This window comes from Lichenostomus cassidix, chromosome 1, assembly GCF_008360975.1.
Source record: "Lichenostomus cassidix isolate B80296 chromosome 1, HeHo_3.0, whole genome shotgun sequence".
Classification (NCBI taxonomy): Eukaryota; Metazoa; Chordata; class Aves; order Passeriformes; family Meliphagidae; genus Lichenostomus; species Lichenostomus cassidix.
In genome coordinates, this window is record NC_139479.1 from 5,122,831 (window position 1) to 5,143,876 (window position 21,046).

At 45.0% G+C, this 21,046-nt stretch overlaps 1 protein-coding gene across 7 annotated transcripts in view; it reads left to right on the forward strand.

Moving 5' to 3' along the window:
- The first annotated feature begins 1,852 nt into the window (after window positions 1-1,852).
- The window catches only part of AGPAT3 (1-acylglycerol-3-phosphate O-acyltransferase 3), an 86,515-nt gene continuing 67,321 nt past the window's right edge, over window positions 1,853-21,046 (forward strand). For 5 of the 7 annotated variants that reach the window (XM_085046320.1, XM_085046579.1, XM_085046633.1 and 2 more), the window contains exon 1: window positions 1,853-2,123. The gene's annotated coding sequence lies outside the window, so the exon portion shown is untranslated. Of the gene's footprint in view, window positions 2,124-18,880; window positions 19,293-21,046 lie in introns of those variants that run through there. The other 2 variants (XM_085046414.1, XM_085046691.1) reach the window with 1 other exon arrangement.

Consider the following 21,046-nt stretch of genomic DNA (forward strand, 5'->3'; position numbering starts at 1 on the left):
AGGCTCAGCACCTCAGAGGAACCTCAGAAGAAGGCTGAACTGCCTTTGTTATGTCTCCATTCCACTGAAGGACTGAAATACACCTGTGATGTTCTCCAGGAAGTCACGGAGGCTGCTGGAATTTATGGCAGCCTCCTGTAAAGCTACACCAGCACAGGAGATCAGCCAAAGATTTTGTGGTTGGCCGAGGCGGTGTGGGCTGAGCAGCAGTGGATGAGGCTGATCAGAACTGCCAGGAAGAGGCTGTGCTGGAGGAGAGAGAGGGAAGGAAAAGCAACACACCCGCCTGACCGAAGGGCAGAATCTCTGCCTCCCACTGGAACTCAGCTACAACTGGAAACCGGTTGAGAGTTCTGCGACAGCAGTAAAAGCGCGGCAATAAAGGGATTTAATGGCACTTAAAGTAAATGCAGAACATACGTATCTAGATATTCCTAGTGTGTACTTTTCTAAAGCAGGTCAAGTTACGATGTTTTGAATGTCATCTATCACTGGCAAAAGAGTGGGGGACATTTGGAACCTAAACCACAGTTAAATCCACTTCTTTTTATATAGGTTCACCATAACTCCTGAGGGTAATATTTGCTTTACTGTGAAGATTCAGAGAGCACTATGACCCTGCCTTTCCATGTTACTGGCTTATCCTAGTGTCCTCAAAATCTGTATTCTGGAATGATCTTTCAGAGGTAATGAACATGTGTGATCTTGAACAAAAAGCTTTCAGAGCTGCAAGGTGGCTTGCAAATGGAAATGATACCTTATTATTTAGTGGCATCAGTAAGGTGTTTGGAGGATAATGCTAGACACTGGAATTTAAAAATGTTGTTCGGATTTAATTTTTTTTGAAGAAAAGATTTTGTCTTCCAAGCTTTTACACTTCGCATGCTGTATCCAAGAAAAGAGAGGGAGACGTCCACATCCCAGCTCATTATTCCCCATAAAAGCCTCACCATGTTGAATTTCTCTGGCAAGGACAGACCCCGCATGCAGTCCTGTCAGAACGAGTAAGATTCTAAACAAAACCATCATCTCATAGAAGTTACTCTGAAAAACGGACCCAATTTGTACTGCCTTCGATGAGTTTGGACCTCCTCCTTTATATGTAGGAACAAAAGGACACTGCCAGTCTGGTGATGTCACATTTGTACCAACAAAGTAACAATCAAAAACCAATCAAATAACCCAGGTGAGATCCTGCTCCTTTCACGGAGCGCTTCCACCACGTCCCGTTCTTGGCAGGGCATGGAGAGTCTGCAACCGAGCCCTGTCCCCCTGCATCGCTTCTCCTCCATCCCGCCCCGGGACTGTGCCGTTCATTAACACCGTTCCGTGCTCGTTTCCTGCCTCGCTGAGAATTTCCGTCATCGATCCCCCACGGCTCCATCTCCGCCTTTTCCCCGCACAGCTCCCCCGAGCCCGGCAGCTTCGCCCAGCCCGGCGGGCCCGGGGCACCTCCCTCCCGCATCCCTCCCTGCGTGCCGCGGGATGCGCTGCCGCACACCGAGCGCGCTCGCCGGGGGCAGCGGCGGCAGCCAGAGCCATGTCTCCGGTGAGCGGCCCGGGCGGGCGCTGGGGATGCGGGGGAGCCGCGCTGCCGTGCCCGGGCTGGGCGATCTCCTCACGGCCACCCCCGGGCACGGCGGAGCGCGGGGTGATGGGCGCAGGGGGGAGGCTCCGCCGCATCGCATAGCATCGCATCGCGTCCCGCTGCGGCGCGGGCAGCGCGGAGCTCCGGCCGGGCGCTGCGGGGCGGAGCCGCGCCGGGCGGGAGGAGCGGCGGCGGCGGCCGCTGCCGCCCCCGCTATCTGACCCGACCTTCCCCCTCTCCTCCTCCTCCGCCCCCCGGCTCTCCTGCCCCCAGCGGCCCGGGAGGAACTGAACCATCGCCGCACAGGAAGTAGCGGCTGCGGGGAGCGGCGGCGGCGGCGGCGACAGCTGGGGCTGCCGCACTCAATGAGCGACGCTCCCGCAGCCGCCCGCCCCGCTCGCCCCTTCCCCGCCTCCCGAGGGCAGCGGCGCCGAGCCAGCCCGCCGCCGCCGGGGGCTGCAGGCTGAACGGGCAGAGGCAGCTCCGGCTCTTCCCGAGGAAGAGGAGGAGGAGGAGGCGGCGGCGGGGACTGCAGGTCGGTGCCGCTCGGCCGGCGAGGCGCGGGTAGCGGGATGCGGGGGGAGGCGGGCGGCGGACTCTCGGCGGCCGGGGCAGCATCCCCGCCCGGCCCGGCGCTGCCGCTCGCCGGGGGATCGGCCGGGAGCCCCTTCGGAAAGGCCCCGGCGCGCCGCCCCCGCTGCGGCGGCTCGGGAGGAGCGGCACAGGGCCCAGCCCGGCTCGGTCCGGCGGTGCCGGTGCTGCCGGCGGGGGCAGCGCTTTGTGCGGCGGCGGGCGGAACCCGGGCGGGGGGCGGTGCGGGCAAGGGCGCGGTGGTCCCGGCTGGAGCGCATCCTGCCCATCCCGGCGGAGATGGACGCCGTCCCGGGAGGCGCAGGCTGGCAGCTCGCTGCCGGGAGGAGGGCGGCTGGGCTCCCCGCCGAGTGCCGGGGATGGATGGATGGATGGACGGACGGACGGACGGACGGACGGACGAAAAGTGGGAGTGCTGTTTAAAACAAAAGGACAGAAAGAAAGAAAGCCCGTTTCGGAAGAGCCGGGCTGTACCTGGGTGCATGGCTTGCGAGTGCAAAATGGAGAAGAGCAAACCCTATTGATCTGAGGAGAGGCAACCAAATGGGATGCTGTTGTGCCTGGATTCTGTTCAGAGGATGCTGATGGATTTATTAAGGTGCTAACCTAATGTGTAGGCATCTAAATCAATAGGCAGGTTGTTTATTGTCTTACAGCTTTTAATGCACTGTGTTCTGATGGAAATTTTTTTGTTGAGATTGTTACCTCTTTGATGCCACACTTGTATGTTCTTCCCCTCCAATATTTTTCCTCTTTGAATCTTCATATTTCCTCATTGATTAGGCAGAGAGCAGGTGTGCTATGAGAAAGGAAAGTGTCAGAGTTTCCAGTAATCTTGCTGCTCATTCTTCAAAGCAGTAATAATCTCATTAGCTCATCACGTTATCTTACTCATTAATTTCAAGTCCAAAATAAACTTCATGGCCTTTCCCCCTCTCCTGCTCTGAGGGAAATAGGCTGGAGTCCAAGATGGCATGTTTGCTGTCAGTGAACTGCTGATGTGACAAGCATGTTTGGGAGCAGTGTGTTAAAGCTCTCTGCTTGTCTTGGCACTGTTTCTTTCCTGGTGACACTCTTCCCTTGAGACTCTGCTTGAACCACAGGTCCTTTGGGTGAAGTTCAACGTCATCTCAGGTGTATGGTTTTGGTTTTGTTTTTTTTTTTTTAAATTTGATTCTACAAGCAGTAGAACTCATCCAGTTTCCATTCATTTTCTTGCAAGACTGCAGCTGTGTAGGAGATGATGAAGTTAAATGGAGTTCTAGTTGAGCATTGGGCTGTTGCAGTGCTCCTTGCCCTGCAGACAGTCCTGACCCTTGGATTTTAAACATAAATGTTCTAATCTTTCCTGTAACTTTCACAGGAGCCTTGGCTTTTGGTTTCCTTTTGTGTATTCTAGTCTTCTTCCCTTTCACATCTATTGTTAGTGAACCTTCATGACTAAAATTATGCTCATTACTTTCAGTATGTTTCCCAGCCTTCTTTAAGAGCAGTTTTAGGTACTCTTAAGAAAGTCTCATTATCTCTTTCTCTCCTAATTCCCACCTTCACCTCTCCACCCTTATACACACAGTTAATTGGAGAAAGCAGGACAGAGAACAGTTGGTCTCCAAATATAGCTGGAATTCGACAAGCACAGGAAAAACACCTGACCAGATTGTCCCTGCTGAGCATGATTAAAATGGCAGGACCACTTATCAAAACTTTGTAGTGCAGTTTAACAATGCACTGCAGATAGCTCTGCTGAGAGTGCTCAAGTTGTGCCTGACAAGGGCTGAAATCAGAATGGGCTTTAGTTGAGGTAATGTTGGATAGAAAGAAAGAATGTTATTTCCTCTTCCCCTTGTGGTTTCTTTTATCTCTGAAGAGGTGCATGAACAAACTGGACAAAATTCCACTTACAATTACAGGGAACTCCAGTAGCACAAAGTATATGTTCTTTTCCCAGCCAGAGCTAAAGCTTTCTGCTCTGTGTTAATCTTCTTACAAAATGAAATTATTGCATAGTCCTGTGCTAGCTTCATTTTTTTTTCCTTTCTCCCTCTGTTAGCAGAAAGATGCATTGTTTTCAAATCCTAAATGGTGTTTTGTTTATTTACAAAACTATTACAGAATAATTGGATTTGAGGCTTACATTTTGTGGGGAACCAGTGTGAATAAAGTATTGCTGTTAACTTTAACGAGTTCACCTATTCTAAATTTATGACAGCCATAAATTTTGGAGGCTGGTTCTACACTCTATGCAAACCCAAGAAAGGTTGCATTCAGTCTTGCTTCTTTGGCTTGTGAGAGCATAATTCTTGATAGGAATGGCCAAGGTATTGATGAAGAAACTTAATTATCATCTGCAGTGGCTAAAAATGTCCTGTTCTTTCAGTGGGTTTTCTCAGTGTTCATACTGACTTGGTTCATGCATAGCCTGGTCATAGTCAGTGCCTGAACAAAGACCAGGTGACTTGGCAATAACTCCCTTGAGTGCTGGGAGATAAAGAACAGAAGAAATGACAAAACCCAAAGAGAACCTAAGATTTCATTGTTTCTCAGGGTGTTCTACTACCTTCTGTTGCAGAGCCATCAGTAATGAATATTCCCTGTCTACACTTGCATTTCATGGTAGGGCCTGGGAGCTTTTGCTTGTGGGTAGCTCTTAAAAAGTAATTGATAACTTTTTTTTTTTTTAACCAAAACTAAAAGATAGGGCATAGAGAGATATTTGAAAGCGTTACCCAAATTTCTTCTTTACCCATGATATTAACCAAGATAAAATAAGAAAAAGGAACACTAATCCCCAGGCCTCTGCTGCGTGCTTGATGAAGATACCCTTAAATGTGTTGCATGAAAATCAGTTTGCCATCTGATGCATGATCCTGGTAAGATTCCAGCCGTGAGTCAGCACCCAAGTTAGGGACTGATTATCACTAGGACACAGGCACTTGTAGGTAAAAATCAAGATAATCTAGGAAGTGTTTAATTTGCTGGTGTACCAAACTAGGTTTATTAATTGCAGGGGTCCAAATTTCAAGTGGTTAAAAAGGAAGCAAACTCTTGCTTACGTATTTCTGATGCTTCCAAAATCAGTATATACTTATGATTTACCTGTAACATTTCCTTGTGCCTGTGAGCACATTTAGGATTATGCAAGACATGAAAATGATGAGAAGGTGAACACTTAGAGGTGTTACACACAAGTCACAGCAAAGATGAAAGAAATATTTGTCTTTTTTTTGTAAAGACCGATCTACAAGTGCTGCCTTTGGATCCAGTCCTTCTGCTGAGCATGTACCTGTAGCTGTCTGAACAGCATAACTGCTGGATGGGACATTTTGTCTTGGGAAGCAGGAGATTTAGGTTCTTGTCCTTGTCCAAATGAGTATTCAGTGTTCCAAGAAAGACCTGAGAGCCTGAGGAGCTCTTTTTTTGCTTGTAAAGCCAGGTAAAACCCAAACAGTTTCAGGAGGACAGTGCAGTGACCAAAGGAAGTGCTGGGTGGTGATTATGAGACAACTTTCCTTGCCTTTTCCCTGGAACTTCAGACTACATGAGGATACTTCCCACTGGATGGATGGGCAGAGGAGGTGATCCAAGTGACTTCTGTTTCATGCCTGTTTTGTGAGGGGGTCAGTGTTGTCTTGGCACCTTAAACTTTCCAAAGTTGTTGATCTCTATGAGAAAACCCTGGGCAAAGCAGGGATTGATGGTAGATCTCCTTGCTGTATGCTATTGGTAAATCAACCCAGTTGCTCATGTTCTCTCCTTTCCCTTTCCCTTTCCCTCTGGCCCTTGTGGCTATTCTAAGTCTGACAACTTTAGGCAGACCAAGCATGTAATTTTGGGCTCATGCCTCCCCTGGGAATTGGGGAACTTGGGACCTATGCTCTGTGAGGCTTCCTACTGCAGTGCTGCATTTTTTGTGCCCCCATGGGTGCCAGTTCATAGAGAGCCAGGATGAAATAAAGAAAAGAATGAGCCTCTTCCTGTTCCCTCTTGGATGGGGCATGAAAGCTGGTGTGCTGACTAGTCTTAATACTGTCATTTATCTTGCAGTCGTATCAATAATGTGGTGTTTGCTTTCCAAACAAAAGATGTGGTTTATGTCCCAAAGAGTTTAAAGATCGTTTGAAGCTTGGCGGAGTGGAAGTGGGAGATTTCTCTGCCAAATCAGCTTCCCCCTAGGTTGCAACCTTGTTGCCTAAGTGTGTGATTACTGCTGGAGTTTGAGGCTGCTCTGAGAAAAAAAAAAAAGAAGAAATGCTTATCTTTGAAATATGTGTTGATTTCCCTGTATTTTATGAGAATGAAAAGGCATCTGGATTCTTTATGCAGAAATGGTAGAAGTTTTCCATACCGATGAGGTGGATCCAAGTGTATTGCAGAACATTTAGAATCCAGCAGCTTCTGTGTATTCAGGGAAAAAACCAAAACTATTTAAACTGTTACAATGTTCTGCATCAATGCTAAGAGCTTTTTAATGGTCAGGCGTAAGCAGTAAGACATTGGACTCTTTCTGTGTGCAGCAGCTCTTCCCCATGCAGACTTTCTCTTTTGCTATAAATGAAATGAGATTTCAGTGACATTTTTAGTTCCTTTTTTTCTCCTCTTGTTGTTCTTGTGTGTTAGCATTACTTAGGTAATTACAGTGTGCTCACTAGAAGCCCTGACAGCCTAAACTGAGTTCTTTGTAAAAAATGCGGTGTTTCCCTTAATTAAGAGACTAGAAACAGCACCTGAATCTATTAATTAAATAGTCAATGTTGATTTCTATTTAGGATATATTAACAAGCCAAACAAAATACATTTCTGACTAAAATGTTGCCCAGAGTAAATGAGCTACTGTGAGCCTTTTTTTTTTTTTTGTGAAGAAAAATAATCTGTTGGTGCTGCAACTGTCACACATGCACAGTCATGCAAAATTCATGTGAGATAGCTCCCAGTTCTGTGGTACTGAGAACAATAGCCACTATTTCTTCTTCAAAGCTCTTCAGAGATGTTAAATAATCCTTGTGACAACCCTATGAAGTGCGTATTGTAGTAATTTTGTATGGATGGCAAAACAATTAATCGGCATTGTCTCCAGCTGTACTGAGAAAGTTGGATTTGCAGCGTGCCCTGGGCTTGCCCTGCTGTTTTAACTCTGCTTGTGTGAGCAAGGGGTGGGTGAGCCTCCCCTGCTGCTTCTTCTGTCTGGGTCTGTGCTGATGAAAACCATTTGCAGATGCTGTGGTCACCAGCCTGAAGGAGTGTAGGTCATGCTGGAACCGATGTGTGATGATAAAGGATGGATTTGGCTCGTTCTGAATATTCTGAGTTATTATTCTCATTGGCATCACTTCTTGGAGGAGAGAGATGTGTGTGGAGCTGTTGGCTGCACTGTAATGTTCATCTGAATGTGGAAGCTGGGTTATTCAAAGTGACTCCAGGTCACAAGTTTGCTTATTTATGGGATGAGATTCTGGTCAGAAGCTTCTCACTGGGGCCTTGCCAGCCTGGGCTTGCTTGGTTTGCCTTGAGGGTGGTCTCCTAACTCCCTTTGATCCAAAAAGGGTGCAGATCTCACTGTTCTCTCTGCTCCATGACCACCAGCCGTATCTGCCAGCTGAAGGAAGTCTGGATAACCAGGATGTGAATTCCTGTTTGGGTCAGAGTGGTGTCACAGCTTTTCTGTGCAGCCTGGCTTTGGCTGCTGAGATACTTGTGTCTCCTCTTCTCCTCCACCAGCTCTGCCTGCTGCCCTTCCAGGAGTTATAAATGCCACAGCAGATGGCTTGGGGAGGCAGTGTCTGTAATTACTGCTGCAAGATTTGCCGAAGCTTGACTCTGCACAAAGAACGCTTTTTTCTCCCCCCTGGAGATTCAAAGTTGTTGGTACTTCAAATGCAGATTTGGTCTTTTCAGGGGAACACGATGGAGGAAATGTGTGATTTACATGCTGGTTCAAAAGCAGCCTGTCTTTCCTCTTGACATAATTCATATCATGCTCTAGTGTTACCAGTTTTCAGTCTTTTCTTGCTAGGTCAGCTTTCAGGTTCTTGGGAGTGATATAGGCTAGACTGCTTATGGACCCAGATATTGATAGCAGCTGTTAAATAACACAACTATAATCAGTTTATTTTAGCAAGGTAGGTTTTAAAACCCATTAAGCTGGCTGGTAACCTTCCAGGTTAGCAGGTTTCAGTGTGAATGTTGTTCTCCCATCTGAGCAGAGATGTGCAGCTCCAGGTTTGACACATCTTTAGTGCCTAAGGCAAGAGCTCCTCTCCCAGTTGCAGCTGAGATTGACTGACCCAAGGTTATGCTGCACAGTGTCTTCTTTTCTGTGAGCCACTTGCTCCAAATACCTCTCTGAAGTCTTGATCTCCTTACCAGTGTGTCTGAGCTGAATTTTCTCCTCTTGCATCTCTCTGATGCTGATGGCCCTTGGGTTGTTAACCATGTTGCCAGCCAGGTTTGAATTATAAGAAGGCTGGGGTCAAAGGGAAAGAAAGGTTTTCATTTCCTGAGGTCAGTGAGGAGGCTGTGACCCAAACCACCCCCTGAGCAGTGTTTTTTCCTTCTGGTGAACCAGAGGTGACGCCTCTGGTTCCTCAGACAGCTTCCTGAGGTTTCTCATGGCACAGAGGGTTGGAGCCCCTCACTTTCTAGGGAGCACAAGAATCTCCTCTCTATTTGAAGGAATTTTTTTCCCCCCTAAGTTTGCTTTGCTTGTAAAGTACATTTGGCTAAAAGTATAAGTAGCAATGGGAATTTGAGCCAGATTGCAGGTTGTTATTGATCTCAGTTTCCAGTGAAATACCATCACTGGGATCATGGGACTGAGGTAGCTTTTGGACTTTTGTGTTTTGAGGTTTTTAGCTTGTCTTTTGCTTTCCTGGCCACCCCCTGGCAGGGGGACAAGGCCATGCCTTTTTGTAGTCTCTGCTCATAATTAACTCCTCTGAAATGTGTAAATGGTTTTCACATTGAATGTGCCTGTGGTATTGCTCTTATTTGTGGAGAGGACAACTGCTTGAAAGCAGACACATTTCATATATAGCTAGCACTGTGGCAGGGATGTTGCTTGTATGATCTTTTAGGAATTGAGATGGCTTAATCTGAAATAGGATGTACTTTGGTTTTCTTTTTATTGTCTCAAGTTGAGTTGTTTCTGTTGATGGAAGCTGAACTGGCTGGCTGAACACTCCAGCTGCATTTTTCCCCAGACTCTTTCTGTGATGGTACAAGACCTATTGCTGCCAAACACTGCTGGATTCCTTTCAAGCTTTGCTGCCCAAATATTCATTAGAAAACACTCAGTGTGCCTTCTCCCTCTGCCTGCTCTGAAAGGACTGAGTTTGCATTCACTGCCTAACAGCAGTGGTGCCTTAAGCTGAACTTAGAAGGCTGCAGTAGAGAAGTGCCTTGGCTGCAGATCACTGGCATGCTAGGCAGCAGCAGCAGGGTCACAATGTGTTTGCCCTGGTCCTCTGCTCTTCCCTGGCCATCATTTGCTGTCTGCTGCCAGGGACGTGTTGTGAGATGGGCTGGACCTTGGCTCTGAGCTGCTACAGACGTGCTTGTTTGCTGCCTGGGTCCTGCTCAGCCCCTAGAAAAGGCATTCAGCCTTGCCTTTGAAAACTTGGCTTAAAAATGGCAGCTTGGTTGTTGCAGCTGGAGCTGTGGCTGTGAACTGAGGGCCATAACTTAACTTATGGTAGAGGTTTTTGGAGCACAGAGTGTAAGAATGAAGGCATGTCCATTAAATATGGATGTTTATGGTGTAGATGTGTATTGCTGGCGAGCTCTCCTGGGTGCAGCTGTGCCTGTACCAAAGTCCTCTTAAGGGCACTTCTCTGTTTTTCTTCACTTTGAAACTTTTGCCAACAATTTTCCAATAAGGAAAAGTTTAGTTTTTGTACTGTAGGGTTTTTTTGGTGTATTCCAGTGCACTGCTGGAGGGATGTATTGGCTTTTCAGAAGTCAATATCATGCTGGAGAACAAGAGCTGACCCAAGCAGTGGTGATGAGTCTTGTGTTCACAGCATCACCTCTGTTATGCTTTACAGTAAAAAACATGTAGACAGTGTTCATCTTTAAAATAACAGGACCTACCTGCTGTATGCAACCCACTATGAGCCTTATCTCATTTAGGTAATGAGCCTATGCCTTTCTCTACAGCAAAAGAAAATGGTAGATGTCGCTGTTGAGCAGCTAGCAGAGTAATGAATGCATCGGTTCTCAGCGGCAAGAAGGAATGACCTTTATTGTTTTGCTTTCATCACATTTATAGAGTTCTCAAAAGTCACCCAGATTGGTCAGTCAGAAGCCTTCCCCCAGGCCTGATTGGCCAGGCCTGCACTGTCCAAGTTCTGGGACACTGTTCCGAAACATCCAAACTTTATCTTTATTTACAAAAACACAAGAAAGCTTCCCATGGGAAAAGCTGTGCTAGCCACAGGTATCATCCTTTCTTTTCTTTTTTTTTCCTTGCCCTGTTTGTATTTCATCCATTTTTTAATGTCACAAACCTTAAACATTTTATACAAGTGCAGTGATTGCAGCATTTGTCAAACACCAAGTGGTAGGTCTGATCTGGAGGTTCAAACTTTGGTTTTCCTTCAAGGCTGTAATTTACATCCATCTGCACTAACTCTTCCAACACCAATTCTAAACCTGTCTTGCTGGATCCCAAGGGAAGCTATGAACTTCTGTGAGGGGTTATCTGTGGGTAACTTGGCTTGCTGGGCCTGAGAGAGGAGGAGGATGTGTTTTTTGTGTGAGGGAAATCAGCAGAAGCTTTGCTGCGCTTGGCTTTGCATTTGAAATCAGCACTGGTTGCTCTTCACACCACTGCTGCTGTGAAGGAAGGCACATGCTTTGAGAACATGATTGGGTTTATAATGGCACAGTGAAGACTTCCTTCTCACTGAAGGAACATCCAAAAGAATGTGGTTTCAGCTTGGTTTAACAGGCATTTCCTCAGTTGATTTATTTTAATAAAATTTCGCCTAGATGGCTTTTTTAATTGAATATTTAAGCAAGCTGCAAGCAGGCATTTTACTCTCTCTGTTTAATTTGTGCTGATACGTGGTTAAGCATAATTATTTTTTAATGCCCTTTTTTAAAGTGTAGTGCCCTGACCCTCTTCCTTCAAGAAGAAGTGGATTTAATTTGGAGCGAAATGTCTGTTGTATCACTGCCCTGTGGCAGGGAGGTATGTGGGAGGGGTGGGCTTGGTAAAAAAAAAAATTGCTGGCTTTTAAAGTGATGGGTTCAGGCCAAAAAGCAATAAGAATGGTCTGAAGCATACTGTGGCGTTTGTAAGCTGCCTTTCTGAACCTCATGAATTTAGTTCTAAATATGAACCTTGCAGCATTGCACAGATGCCTTGGTTTTACTGGGTGACCTAAAATAACCAACTTACAGTTTTTCTCCCTTTTTTTCCCCCAACCATTTTCCCATTCTTCTCACAGGACTGTCCTTCCTTGTTGGCCAGCATTAGCTGTCCTGGATCCCTAAAGAGAGACAGAGCTGTGTTCTCTCTTTAGGTTTCTGCCTGTTCCAGTGTGGGGAATGCTGAAGTATTCCTGGGTAGGAGCATTTTGTCACAGAGCAGATAAAACTCTCTGCTTAGCTCCTATCTAGTTGGCTCCTTGCTGTTCCCCAGTACAGTAGGAATACCAACACTGGAAGAAAGAGGTTGACACCATCATTTATACTGGGATTGCAGTTTAGTGTGGAATGGAGGAGTCTGTTTGTTGGTACTCCTGAACCTTCCCTTTGGATAAGATCAATCACAACAGCCTCAATTTTTGGTGGTACCATTGCCTGCATTCATTCATGCCTCTGTATTTACTCTGGAGGCTTTTCTTTAATGCTATTCATTAACACAGCCAGGTTGGCAAAACATCTAAAGGGAAAAAAAGCTCTAGGCTTGCTTGTATTCCTACCAAATACCTGTGTTGATAATAACAAAAAATTGAGTGCTGCCACTTAACAGTTTGAAAACTGAATGTGAGTCAGTCTTAGGTGACTGCAAAAAAAAAACCAAGAACCCCAAACACTTCCTTTCCTTCTGACTCCAAAAGAAAACAATCAAGCACCCTAGATGAGGATGCACACATACCTTTTCCTGTGGACCAAGCTATAAGAAAAGTTGGGAGGAAAAATTTAACAGGGGTGTCTAGAAAACATTAATAAAGGGAAGTTTGAAAGAATCAAGATGGTTCTATGTAGAGAACACACCTGAAAACCTGCTGCAAGAGGAGAAGGGAATGAACTGTTGTCTGTGCCTGCTGGAGAGAGGAAAAGTTAAGAGATTTAAGATTCAGAATGGAGAGCTGCAAAACTTTGGAAAAAGCTTTCTGTTGCCAAGCAGGAGTTGTAAAATTGATGTTGCTGGAAGGAACTGAAAAAGAAAAGATCCTGGCAGATGCTGGAGAAGAGTTGGGGTTTGGTGCTTCTGCACTGAGCACTGGAGTGCCTGGTCCCTGGTGGAAAATGAACCCTTATGAGATGTGGGCAAGGGGCAGGGGAGATCCAAAAAATGTGAGTTCTGGCCTTCACTGCTCATCCCTTATGCTGCTGTGCAAAATAAAAAAAGTAGGAGTGGGGTGGGGGACAAGAAATCAGTGATCATGATGAAGAGAAGTAAAAGGTGATGGAGAAGCTTTGCTGTCAAAGGTTGGGGCAGCTGGGTTAGGTGACTTGTGGAAATCTTTAGCTGCACACACTGCAATTTTATATTGGGACAGCCTCGTGTTCCAACCCTGCTCCACTCTTGGAGCCTCACGTGCTATGAATTCCAGCACAGAGCAACACTGATCTGAGTGTCAGATTGAATGACCCTGGGAAGGATATTGGTCTTTTTGCTTCTCTGTCAAGGGGTCCTTGTAGCTAATGGCTGCTTCTTAACTTCCACTTTGAGAATGTGAAGCAATTCACTTGCAATCCATATATATTCCATGGAGAAGGTGGAGACAAGCCTTGAAGGTGGTGACCTTAGAGATCAGCCTCAAAACTGGTGCTTAAACCCAGCTACCAGAAAGACCATGGTGCCTTCACTTTGCTGTTTTTCTCAGCCAGTGGGCTCTCAGTGAGTTTCTGTGGCACAATTAATTCCTGATGACCAGCCAAAGTAGAGTTGTAACTACCAGGAATGCATGGAGGGCACTAAACAAAAGCTGAAAGGCCGGGTAAGTGCCTGCAGAATTTAAATGCAGGTGCTGGTACTCTCTACAGCACAGTCCTGCTTGCCTTTTTGGTATTGCAGCCACTGCATGAAGCTGGTGGGTGCTGAAGTAGTTTTGCAGAACCATAAGCACTGAATTAAAATCTGAGTCAAGTTCCTGGCTCCCTGTACCGTCGAACACTTTGCTAGCAAGTCTCTGAGACAGAGTACCAGAAAATTTATGGACTGTGATGGTCTGTCACTCTGTGTGAGCAGAAAAGAAATACCATCCAACTTCCTGAATTGATTTCTTTTCTGTGTGGTGTGCCTGAAATTATTTGGCAGGACATGTGGTCTTTGTGTGTTGGTAAAACACAGGCAATCTGAGATGCTCCACGGAAGGAAGTGTGGAGCACCTTGTTCTTGGAGTTTTCCTCCCAGCAATGGCCAGCGTGTGACCTTGGCAGTGCTGAGCTCTCATCAGCTGTGTCTGAGAAATACACACATTTTTGATGCATCTCTAATGTTAATGAGGCAGAACTTGCCTCCTGACCACAAGGAAGTTCGGTTTTCCTGTCGCTCGCTAGAGAGCCTGTGCCTCGTAGGGGAGACAGAGCTAAGATCAGCTGAGCCTCCACTGAATAACTCAATAGCTGTTGGGGGAATTTGTCATTTGTTGGTTTTCAAAATACCAGATGCTCCTCTGAGATGGGAGCCCTGCTGTGTTTCTGCCTTAATTCCAGGACAACATTAAAATGGGATTCTGTCCACTGGAAGCATTTTGTATGTTACTGTGAGGTAAATGGACCCTCTGTCTTGGAAGACTGTCTTTTGCAGATAACATGATGCTTGGAGTTCACAAATCTGTTGGAATTACATGTATGAGAGACGATATGAGCAGCAAAAAATCAGTTACCTGCATTTCGTATATTTGCTCGGGATAGCCAGTGAGTCCTCATTAGCTGTGTGCTTTTAATCCTGCAAATAGTTGTTACACAAATTAAAATCCCACTGCACTGATACTGGTCCTCTCTGCAGGGGTGTCTGCCTGACAGCAATAGTGTTTAACAAGTTCAGCAACATTAAGCACATACAACCTGGTTACAAAGTGGGGACTTTTTTTCCCTGCACTGAGGGTTTGGTTTGGTTTGGTTTTTTTTGCTTGAAATTTCAACTTGCATGTCTTCTCTTGAAGAGGGTAGATCTTCTCAGACAGGTAAAACTGTGCATCTCCAACTTACCTTGATACAATTTTCTCGTTTACCTCCTCCTCCTCTTCTTTGTTTCATCCCACTTATTGTGGGTTTTATCAGGGCCCTTTTTTAAGCATTCAGAATCAGTTGCCAAATTACAGTAACGAGTGGGTAAGTTTAATGCTGCACAGTGTGATAGATGCAGTAATTGTACTGACAATGTTTTGTCTTTGTGGTTTTCATTTTTGTGCTTCTAGTGTACTCAAATCAGGTTTTCTTTCCTGTAACTCTGACCGTCTTTTGGTACATGAGGAGGAGCATGAAGGGAGTGGAAATGGCCTTTATTCCTGCATTTTCTTGGATTTTACATTTATGTTGCTGTGGGGTGGGTGCTGCTGTTCTCTGCCAAGTCCATCTGCAGGCAGCCAGCAGACCTGAATGTAACAGGTCCACATTTGGGCAGATACTGCCGTTATTTCATCTGTGAACTAAGCCAGCAGGTCTAGGGGGTGGTCTGGGTTGGAAGAGAGGAGTGTGTCAGGGAGATGCTGTGGGGCTCCTGCAGCTTCATCCATTCAGCCTGTTGCTTTCTGGGACTCCCGTTGTCTGTCTTGTTCTAAATTCCTGTGGCACATCTCTGCTGGCCTTCTTGGGATCTGTCACATCTTGGATGTGCTGTTTGTCAAATTCCTTTGTTTTTTCCACTAGGAACTCGTGGAGTTGTTTCTGCTGCTTCTTCCCTCCTGTGCCTCACTGAGGCACTTTGTGCTGCTTTGTCAGAGGCCAAGAGGTTCAGACTGCTCTGGAGGGCTTTTACAGCCATTTAAGAGCTGCTGCCCATTTTCTTGGGATGCATTATCTCTTCCTTTTCTCCAGAGTCCTAGTTTTCTGCCTCAGGTCTGGACGCAGTCCTAATTTATGTAGAAATCCTGTCTTGAAACTTGTTCAGTTGTTAACTTAGCACAGACAGCTTTGCAGTTCCTGTGATGGAAGTGATAGTTTCTGCGTGTGGAGGGGGCTGTGCTAACTCACTAAAGATTCTGGTTATGTTGGCCAGTTCTTGACTGCACCGTTTTTAGTTGTTGGATGAGAGGTTATTTTGGGAGGAAGAATGTAATCGGGTCAAAAATCAAATTTCAGTCAGGGCTGATTCATTTTGTATGGGCATGTTTTGGTTGCTGGGCATTGCTCACAATAGAAGTTGGAAGAATTGAAGTGCTCTAACTAATTTTTACTAGGTCTTTCCCATTGGCAATGATTGGCTTTCCTGACATGGTTTCGTTTCAGACTCCTGAACACTAATTTCTGTTTTGTATTGAGTGTACTTCTGACTAACAGAAATGCGTTGGGGAAAATAATAAAGCCCAAAGGGGAACAAAACCACTTCCTCTTGGCACTGTGTTTTTTCTATAGATCAGCCATGGACGTATTTTGTTCTGAGCTGTTTCATTGCTAGTATGAGCTTGAAATTTAAAGTTCTTGCCACTGTGCAGAGTAAATTTATAAATCACTCGTGTAAATTAAGGCAGAGTATTTGGATTCTAAAAGACAATTGTCACCTTTGTTCACCTTATCATGGTGGTTCCCATTAACAATCACAGTGGCCTTGGAGAACAGGATGGGATGTGAAGTTATCTAACACTTTCCAAAAGTGTGAAGTGTGCATATCAGGTAGTTAATATCGGTAGTTAATGTCTGATATCTAAGACCTTAAGGGTTTTTGAGTTCATAATGTATGCTTTTTCATATTGGAGCTTGATTTTTTTTTTCTTTTTTAGAGAGAGAGAAACTATCATCATCTCTCACAAAAAGAGGGAAATAGTGTTACAAATCCCTTGATGTGTTGTGAAAGCCTAGACCTTTCCTTTTCCTATCTTCTGTTTGTCCTATGTGTAGCTCAGGTTTTTTATGTGCTCTTCCTTCTTGTGGTCACTATTCTCAGAAGTTTCTTCAGGTGGACTGATACCATGCAAAGTATTCAAAATATTTACACTAAGACAGCAGCTTTTTGAAATCATGTGGCTGTCCACCAAATGAACTGGCTGGAATGGGACAGGATGGAGGGACCAGGCTGGTTCTAAACTTGGTTATAATTATCTCTGCTTTAATTAAATTATGTAGAGACTTGTGGGACAACTTGTGTAGCTGAACATCTAATGTATCTTTAGGTAATTTAAGGCATTTCTCCTGGCCTGGAGCCACCACTCTCAAAGGGCATTGGTTTCCCAGTGGTGTAGTGGCATCTGCCAGTCACATGTGGATGTTGTGGATGTGTCTTGGAAACATCTAAAAACAGCTCTTGGCACTATGTTTGGAAACCCAAATCTCTTTCCTAAGTGTTGGTAAGAGTTTCAAAGAGCAACTTTTCTCTGGCTGTTAACCTGGAAGCCTTTTCCTCAAACCTCAGCCATCTTTTCATCTCCCTGCTTCACTGTCTCTGTGTTTAAAGCCAAAACCTTTAAGTGCCAATATATAAATACACACATAGGTCAGCGTATGAATTCAGTTTGAGATTATTTGGCTCCCTTGCAGATGTCATTTCATGGCTATAAGGCTCTAAAATCACTCTGAAATTATGGTCTCTGAGTAATCTATAATAAAGGAACATTGCAAAAATGCAAGTGCATAGGAATAGGAATACTCTGCCTTCAAAGATATATACTTATGGAGCTGCAAGTGCTGCAAGCCTTAATATTTTTTTATTGGTGAGATCAAGTTTTTTATTGCACATTAAATAGTTTATAGGTAACTGAACAATGTAGTGTCTGGTTGCTTGCTCTCTCCCCTATTTCTGGCCCCCAGTGTTAGACCCATTTCAGTGAAATACAATTCCTCTGCTATGATCAAGACAGAGTGAGTAAGGTCGTGATTGGTATGGTGAATTTTTTTTTTTGCCCCTCTATTTCCTATTGTCTTTTAACCCAGTACTTCCAAACTATACTCCATGTGATAGCTTTGTGGTAGCACTGATGGTCTAAAGAAAGAAAATGTCTACAGAGGTAACCAGCTTTGGTAAAATATTTGTTATGTGAAGAGTGAAGTCATTCCCTAGCAAAAGTTACTTGCACTGCTATGCTTTCCAATCCACTAGAACTCTCAGATATCTGTTTAAGTCTTTTTGTTTTCAAGATTCCCATGTGTCCTGAATGAAGCTGCTTTTTTATTTTTAATTTTATCATCATTCATAGAGTGATTTGGGCTTACAAAAGGGGCTGTTGTTGCAAACTGCCTTAGAACGAAAAATATGACAACCATCCTAGGCTGTGGAAAGAAAGATTAGTGCAGACAGTAGGAGAAAGTCCAGCCTCTGAAAGGCAGCCACATCAGTGATGGAAACTGGGGTAAGGTTCAAGGAAGCTCTGAATGTTGATATTCTTCATGTCTGAATGTCTCTCAGATATTAAGGTGGTGCAGGTTATTTGGTCACTAAGACACCCTTTTCATTAAGACTCCTTCTATATAGGTCTATATAGATTCAGTTGTTTAGTATTTTGAGTAAATATTTCCTATTTTTAAATATCTTTTGGGGATGGAAGGCATAGAATGAAAGGGGAGAAGATGGGGGGTTTTTGCATATATATTCCTTCTCTTTTCCTTTTTTAACATGTCCAAGAGAAAGTCGGGAGCACAGTTGGCTGTTTTTAAGAATCAAGCAATAAGCAGAGCTTAAACCCAGAAATAAGTAACTAGAAACCTTCCCTCCAGATCAGTAACTCGTGCCCTTCTCTGTGGTGACCAGCATTTAAAATTATGTTTCATCCAGGTTATTCCACTGCTGAAAGCAAATATTCTTTCCTTTGAAGTGCATCAAATGCTAGTTGCAGTGGTGGTTAATGTGTCGGATTTCAGAAGGTATTCTGCTTATTTTTATCTGTTTTTCTTTGTCTAAAATTCAGCCACTACTTTGAATATGGATCCAAATATATTCTGTTCACTAGTATGTACATTGAAAAGCAAAGAGCCTCACCACAGTGTGTTACAGAATTGTAATGGATAAGTAATACTAGGTTGTGCTTTCTAAATATTTCAAATTATGCTTGAAGGTTGTAATGAAATGCTGCTTTGTGGTGTGACAAACCACTGGCCACAGGGCTGGTATTTAGCCTGGGAAGGAGGTGACAGCAGAGCCTGCAGTGCTGCAGTCAGGGCTGGGCAGTGGGGCAGCACTTGGGGTTGAAAAGCCAATTCTGGCTCTTGGCAAAATGTGCTCGTGAGGAGCCATAACCCTTCCTTGTGACTGTAAAAAAAACGGTCAGAGGTCCAGAGGGCAGCTGTGTGTTTGCTTTACCTGTGCACTTTACCCTGGTTGTGTGACTTTTCCGGGGGGTATTTATATTTTAAGCAACATGAGATTGCAGCTGGACCCGTGAAGGAGGTGAGGGGTGGTTTGCACGTGTGGCTCAGAACTGGCTGTTCCTCTCCAAGCCTGCTCTGCAGCAGCACGAGACTTTCCAGCAGTGCCTTCCTAACCTTTTGCTGTGCAGCTGGACACATCTGGAGGCAGCAGGGTGTGGAAACACGCAGCATCTGGCCAGCTGTGCCTTGTGCTGGGGATACTGTGGGACACTTTGCCAGTGAAAGATCCCTGGATTAAGGAGAGGGCATGAACGTGGAGCTGGCTGTCCCTTTGGGGCACTGAAGCTGAGGTGAATTCTGGTGAGCTGTGTGAGGAGAAGGCGCTGGTGAAGTCAGGGGAGCTGCTCCTCTGGCTGTGCCTGAATTCCTTGTGTGGACAGCGTGTGGTTCCTCTGCTCCTGGAGCAGCTTTCCTGCAGTGGGTAAGCCAGGAGTGCTTCTTGTGGATCTCTGCCAGGCAGGGCTTTGGTGCTTTGGGGTTACCTGCTGTGTAGGAAGAGAGGTGCAATCTCATTTGTCAGATTGCTAAAAGTGGTTTGGGATTTGATATTTCAAACCGATGGTTGTGCTGGGGGGTGAGGTGAAGCTGGGAACTCAGTGAAGAAACGTGGTAATCACAGAATTATGGAATGTCAGGGGTTTGGAAGGGACCTTCAATATCATCTCATCCCAACCCCTCCTGCCATGGGCAGGGACACCTTCCACTTGCCCATGTTGCTGCAAGCTCCATCCCACCTGGCTTTGAACACTGCCAGAGTTGGGACATCCACAACCTCCGTGGGTAATGTGTTCCAGTGTCTGAGCACCCTCACAGTAAAGAATTTCTTCCTAATATCTAACCTAAATTTCTCCTCTTTCAGTTTGTGCTTGTTACTACTTGTCCTGTCACTACAGTGCCACTACATGTCACCTCTGAAGTGTGTATGAGGTCTTAATCTATTTATCACTGAATGTGGAAGGAGACAGCTTTTGCTTCCCATGATATATGGAAATAAATGAATGCGATGGATGTAGAGAGGCATCTCACTTCTTTTTAATTTCTTTGGGTAGGAAGTGGCTCTACTGTTCCATTTTAGCCTCTTGTGGCACCTGGAAAATAAAAATCATGGAAAGCCTCACCCTGTGCTCAGGCTGACAAGGAGGTGTGAAAACAGACTTCTGACATGTTGATGCAATTGAGTCTTTCTGGTGGAGCTTGAAGGCAGTCAGTCTTACTGCAGGACCCAGATCTGTCAAATTTAAATGAAAAGGAGAAATCTGGTTTCTCAGGATTTGACTGTTCATTTATCTTTCTTTCCATTGCCTTTCTTTGTGTTTAGAAATTTTATACAGAGAAAGAAAAAAACGCCCAACTTGCTTATTTAGGCAGCGTTAGTTTCCTATGGTCAAATGTTGTGATTTCTTTTTTTTTTCTCTGCTTTGATTTTAAAATTTTAAAAAGCATGCTGTGAAATGAATCTGGAAAGCAGTAGGTAGATTAAAAAGAAATACACTTTAACACAAATAATGGAGCTCCCAGGAGCAGAGAGACTGGAGGCACAGGGAGAGACACACACAAGAAGGAATAAATCTCTGACTGTGCTGCTGAATGCTCAGAAGTCTTTCTACATGTGGTGTGAGTAAATTGCCAGCTGTCTTTAGTGTTCAGGAATAATTACTCCCTTCTCCTTGAGTCATTTTGGAGTCATTCAAGTCTATCTGTACATGAGCAGGGCTTTTCCTGTCTGCTCTGATACCTCCAGAGTGAACATTGCTTGGCACCACCTCGTGCAGTGTGAGGATCACTGAGCTGATCCAGAGTAGTATTGCATGAATTGTGAAAAGACTGTAGGATTGATGGGAGGGGGAACATATTTTTTAACATCTGTGCATATTGTGGGGTTTTTTTGTCTTTTGGGGGTGGTTTTTGGTGTTTTGTTTTTCTTAATCTCAAGTAGAAGTTGTGTGGATGAAACATATAGGTGGAAGCAAAAGAGGATGTACTAAAGGCACTTGTTTTTACTTCCCTAAGACTTTTAGCAGACTTATTCTCCCTAAATTAGTTTTCGCCTATGGGTTTTTGTGTACATAGATGATGCTATGTGCATTTTCTGCCTCTTTTTGCCAGGATAGTGCTCAGCTGAAGTAAGTGCAAGCTTTTATGCACTGCTTATCCACTTGGAAGTTTCTGTTTGTG